At 36.8% G+C, this 6000-nt stretch overlaps 1 pseudogene; it reads left to right on the top strand.

The window, feature by feature from the left end:
- The first annotated feature begins 350 nt into the window (after positions 1–350).
- LOC132848864 (E3 ubiquitin-protein ligase TRIM39-like) lies at positions 351–5854 on the top strand (annotated as a pseudogene).
- Positions 5855–6000: the final 146 nt, after the last annotated feature.

Below are 6000 nucleotides of genomic sequence, written 5' to 3'. Positions count from 1 at the left end.
ATGCATGTCTTTGGACCGGGGGAGGAAACCGGAGTACCCGGAGGAAACCCCCGAGGCACGGGGAGAACATGCAAACTCCACACACACAAGGCGTAAGGGGGAATTGAACCCCCAACCCTGGAGGTGTGAGGCGAACGTGCTAACCACCAAGCCACCGTGCCCCGATTTTATCCAGTTGTCAGGTTAATGTGCAGGATAAATAAACCACATAACTCTTATTACATGTGCAGTTTGAATGACTGTATAATACACATGAGTAGAAGTGAAGATAGTGAGATGAAGACTAACTGCTTTGTGATCATATGTGTAACTGCCCCTTTATCAACCACTATGAAGTGAACAAGGACGTGACTGAAGTGAAAGTGAAAAACAATTAGCTCTCTAGTCAAGAAGAAATCTTTTATTTTTACATAAACTTCTGAAATTATCTACAGGATATTCACCGAGTCTGAAAGTATTATAATGCAGTGAATTCTGACTCCCTGAAAAGAGGCAAGTAAAATAAAGTTATGTACTTCAGTGAGTGTTGTGTAGTTCAGAGGTTTTGTCTGTGTGTGATTTATCAGAATAAACTGCACATTAACAATGTCAGACAAAAACAGGGTCTCTAACACACTGTGACACTGAAATAGAAGCTGATTATAAAATACGAGCTAAATATGTTTAAAAATAAATCTTTGCTTTTAATGATCCGTGATCAACTGAGACTAAAAAACAGGGTCAAAGGTTGGCATGTTTCATTAAGTGCTCTAAAATGGATATTTGAACTGATTACAGCATGAAGATTTAAATACAAGTATACATACAAAAAAAAAAACAATTATATCTTATGCTTAAAGTTATATGTCTGAGCTACTCTGAATGAACTGGAAAAGGTGTGTGTGTGTGTGTGTGTGTGTGTGTGTGTGTGTGTGTGTGTGTTTGTACAGAGTACAGTGTTGAGCATGTGGGTGAAATATAAACACTTACAATCATATCTAGAAGTGAAAAACTGTGAATGATACACTTACTGATCTGAGAGCTTTGAGAAAGATCTGTGAAATTCTGTGTTTATTACAATCTCACCAAGATGATTCATACTGTTACGTGTGTGAAGTGAATATTGTGATTTATTACTGAAAAGTTTAAACACACAGAAAGAAAGAAATGGCTGAATCTTCATTACCAACAAAAGGCAGAAGAAGGAGGAGCATGGAAGAACCACGTTCATGTAAGTTATACAGCTTATGCATGATTAGTTTTCTGTGTTTATTAACTATATATTGTATAATACAACATTTTAATATACACATTGAGGTCCAAAAGTGCTATATTTGCAAATAACGTTTACTGAAAAATTCATGAATTTAATCTACAAAAATAACATTTTTACACTAACAGTAACTGACACCCCAACAAGTGCCTTTGAACAGTTTAGGAAAACTTGTAGACATTCTGCTCTGTGATTTTCACACATCAACTACAGATGCAGTTTACTCCATTTACACCATTTATCAACAATGTGTAACTTTTTCTTTTCTATCAAATCTAGTTTCTCATGACTCCAGCAGTCTCCTGTCTGAAGATCAGCTGCTGTGTTCGATCTGTCTGGATGTGTTCACTGATCCAGTCACCACTCCATGTGGACACAACTTCTGTAACAGCTGCCTTACACAGTACTGGGACAAGAGTCAACACTGTCACTGTCCATTATGTAAAGAGAAATTCACCAAGAGACCTGAACTGAAGATTAATACAACACTGAGAGAGGTTGCAGATCACTTCAAGAAGAAAAGTGGTTCTGACAAACCTGAGGTTCTTTGTGATGCCTGCAGTGGAGAGAAGCTGAAGGCCCTAAAATCCTGTCTGGATTGTGGTGCTAGTTTGTGTAAAACCCATTTAGAATTTCATAATAATATGCCCAAACATAAGAAGCACAAGCTAATAAACCCTGTGGAGAACCTGGACTACATATGCCAGAAACATGAGAGAGCTCTGGAGCTGTTCTGTAGAGATGATCAGACGTATGTGTGTCAGTTCTGTACTGAAGAAGACCACAAGAATCACAACACTGTTCCTATAGAGGAGGAGAGCAGAGAGAGGAAGGTGAGAAACACTGATTAACATCAACTTTTGGACATTATGATATGTATTATGAAAAGTATTTTTTCCAGTAATTGTTCTTAAAGACAATTTAAATTTAGCCAAATTACTACTTTAACAAAATTATTTATCTTCCTCAATGTCCTCAGACTCAGCTGGTGAAAACACAGACAGATGTGCAGCAGATGATTCAGGACCGACTGAAGAAGATAAAAAAGATCAGTCACTCAGTAGAGCAAAGCAAAGTGTGTACAAACATGACATGAGTTTATATCTGATACATTCAGTAGTTTTTTTAAAATGTAGAAATGAACATAGTACACTAACAGTGTTATCTGATAGAAGTGAAAATGCGTTTCTCCTTTAGAGAAGCACAGAGAAAGAGAAAGCAGACAGTATTGAAGTCTTCACTGCTCTGATTCGCTCCATTGAGAGAAGTCAGGCTGAGCTGCTGGAGGTGATGGAGAAGAAGCAGAAAGCAGCAGAGACGCAGGCTGAAGGACTCATTAAAGAGCTGGAGCAGGAAATCAGTGTGCTAAAGAGGAGAAACACTGAGCTGGAGCAGCTCTCACACACTGAGGAACATCTCCACCTCCTACAGGTCAGTGTTCCTCTCTCTGCTCACTGACAATGCAGAACATCACAGAACAACACTCACCATGCTGAGGGATTTCTCCTCTCTCCTGCTCTACTGTAGATTTACTCCTCCATGTGCAGCCCTCTACACACCAAGAACTGGACTGAGATCAGTATTAACACTGATGTGAGTGGGGACACTGTGAGGACAGCTCTGTCTCAGCTTCAGCAGACTCTGAATGAGAAACTCACTAAAACACTCAATGACAAGTTAAAGGAAACAGGTGAGAAATTATTTTGTACATTAGATTTGACCAATAAGTCTCTAATAACAGAATGTTTTATATCATTTTTGCTAAATAAAAAATACCAATAACTGATCTGAAATCTAATGACAGTGATGTTTTGTTGTAATTAGTTTCCACAGAACTGAAGAGGATTCAGCAGTATGCAGGTACAGTGAGCTTTCTGATTTCCTCTCATATTAAAATGTACATATCAGCATTACACCACTGCATCATCACACTTATTTTCATCTGTAGATCTCTCCAGATAAAAGGAGTATTAAAGTGTCTCATTATCCTCCTCACTATAGCTCCTTATTACTGTCATGCACTAAAGCCCTTAAACCCTTTTCTACTTTACTTCTTATCTTCTTACATTTCACTAATAAAATAATTCAGGCAACATGTATGTTTAAACAGAAATGTTAAAACCTTTTTAAACTGCATGATACAATAATGATTTCTTTGCCTGTCAAAGGTAAAAATCTTCAGTCTAGCCAAAAAGTGAGTTTTATACTCATGCAATTTTTCCTTAAATGTTTTTCTCTTATGTTCTGTGACTCTTTCTATGTCTTTCCTCAGTGAAAAAACACAAACACAAATATATCACTAAAGTACATTTGCAGAAGGAAAACAATTTATATTCTACGGTGGCCGAGAAGTGCAAAACAAATTAACAAATCCGAAAACACAACGACAAGTCAGACAACCCGGAAGAGGTTGTTATAGTTTGTGAATGGAAACTTACCGATCATCGGACGAGACACCTTTCATTCACAAACTATACCTACCTCTTCCAGGTTGTCTGAATCGGTGCACGAAACACGTTAACAAATCAGAAAACACGTTAACAATTCTGAAAACACGTTAACAAGACGTAGACAACCCGGAAGAGGTTGGTAGAAGGAAAGAAGGAAAACATATTATATTTCTCATCTTTGACACACTCCTATTATAAACTGTACCAGTTTGTTTCCTTTTTTTAAGAAATCTTAAAAATGTTCTTCAAATTATTTTTATAAATCAATAATGAATCTGATCCAGTGGATGATGATTTAATATTTTTTACCTGTTTACTCATATCACACACTGTGTGTTTCTCTCAGTGGATGTGACTCTGGATCCTGATTCAGCTCATCCTGATCTCATCCTGTCTGCTGATATGGAAAACAAGTGACACATGGAGATGAACTACAGAATCTCCCTGATACACCACAGAGGTTTAATTATTATATCTTTGTTCTGGGAAAGCAGAGTTTCTCCTCAGGGAGATTTTATTATGAGGTGCAGGTCAGAGGGAAAACTGACTGGGATGTTGGAGTGGCCACAGAGAACATTAACAGGAAGAAGGGGGTGATTAAACTGAAACCTCAGGATGGATTCTGGACTGTGGCTCTGAGGAATGAGAATCAGTATCAGGCTCATGCTGATCCCTCTGTCCCCATCACACTGAGAGAGAAGGTGGAGGTTGTGGGGGTGTTTGTGGATTATGAGGAGGGTCTGGTCTCCTTTTATGATGTGAAGTCCAGATCTCATATCTACTCTTTCACTGGTCAGTCTTTCACTGAGAAACTCTATCCATACTTCAGTCCTTGTCTAAATGAAGGAAGTGAAAATTCAGCACCATTGATCATCTCGCCTGTATTTAAAACTTAATAATCTATTAAATGTTGAGAATAAAAAGAATTGTTACTTTTTTTTGGTTAAATTTTAGAAATACATATTCCATTTCAAAGTTCTGTACAGATTATTTTAATACCTGGTTTTAATTGTAAGCCTACAGTCTTTTTTGTGATTATATTTTTTTTTTGTGAAACACTTTTACAGTGTTTTTTATGATTATATGATATTATGATTAGGGAACTTTGTCATTACAAATCACATATAAATAAAGATGATTTACAGTTTACAGATAAAAACAAAAAAAACTCTGTACAATGAAATTCATATTTTATTTAGAAATAAAAATCTCAGGTTAAAATCTCTTTATCAGCAATAATAAGCTCATGTCTAAAAGGATGGACAGCAGAGGGAGCTTCATTAATATTCATAGTGTAAGTGCTACCTGATTGGTCAGTGAAACGTTCTGACGTTTCATGTTGATGCACGTGACCATTTTATGACTGCTGTGAAAAATCATCTTGAGGAGATCAAATTGACCAGAGCAAGAAACAGGATTAACCAACCTGAAATAGACAGTTTCTACATTTTATTTTATTTTTCTGTTTGTAAAGACAGATAGCTATGCTAAGTGATATCGAGCTCATTGAGACATTATTAAAGCAAACTTTATCTTAGAGAAAGTCTACATGTATATATTTCTACATGTATGAGTTCTGAATGTTTCTACTTTTTAGTCGTTATGATTTATTTTATTCTGTGCAAGATCATTCCTGAGCAATGTTTGCATTGTGACGGAGCATTATCCTGCTGAAGGAGCCCACTGCACTTAGGGAACACTGTTGACATGAAGTTGTGTATTTGGGCTACAACAATGTTTATGAAGATGGTGTGTGTCAAAGTAACATCCACATGAATGACAGGACACAAGCTTTCCAGCAGAACATTGTCCAGAGCATCACACCACATCTGCTAGCTTGTGTTCTCCCCATAATACATCCTGTTGCCATCTGTTCATAAGGTAATGTCAGGATCTAGCTAGGACTTTCTACTGGTGCCATGTGTTTTTTGTTTATATTTTGTGTTCATGTGTCTGCCCCGCCTGTGTCTAATTCCTTCCAGCCTCAGCACACCTGTTTCTTGTGTGTCTGATTGTCCTCCTTATGTATACCTGTTGTCTTGTGCTTGTGTTTTTTTTGGGTGTTTTTGTACTCCTTGTTTGTTTTATTATCTCAGTTGCTTTGTCTTCCCCAGTGTTTTTCCATGCGTTTGTTGTATTTCTTAATAAATCCCCTTTTTACGTTATCCCTGCAATTGGGTCTGGATTTGAAATTCCTTTTTTATTTACAAATAAAAATGTCTATTAATTAGTTCTTGTGTTCTTTTAAAAACGAATAAATAAATGAACTGATCAGCTTGTTACAGTTTTTGTAAATGT

The sequence above is a fragment of the Tachysurus vachellii genome, chromosome 7 (assembly GCF_030014155.1).
Source record: "Tachysurus vachellii isolate PV-2020 chromosome 7, HZAU_Pvac_v1, whole genome shotgun sequence".
NCBI lineage: Eukaryota > Metazoa > Chordata > Actinopteri > Siluriformes > Bagridae > Tachysurus > Tachysurus vachellii.
This window is presented reverse-complemented; position numbering and strand designations above follow the sequence as displayed.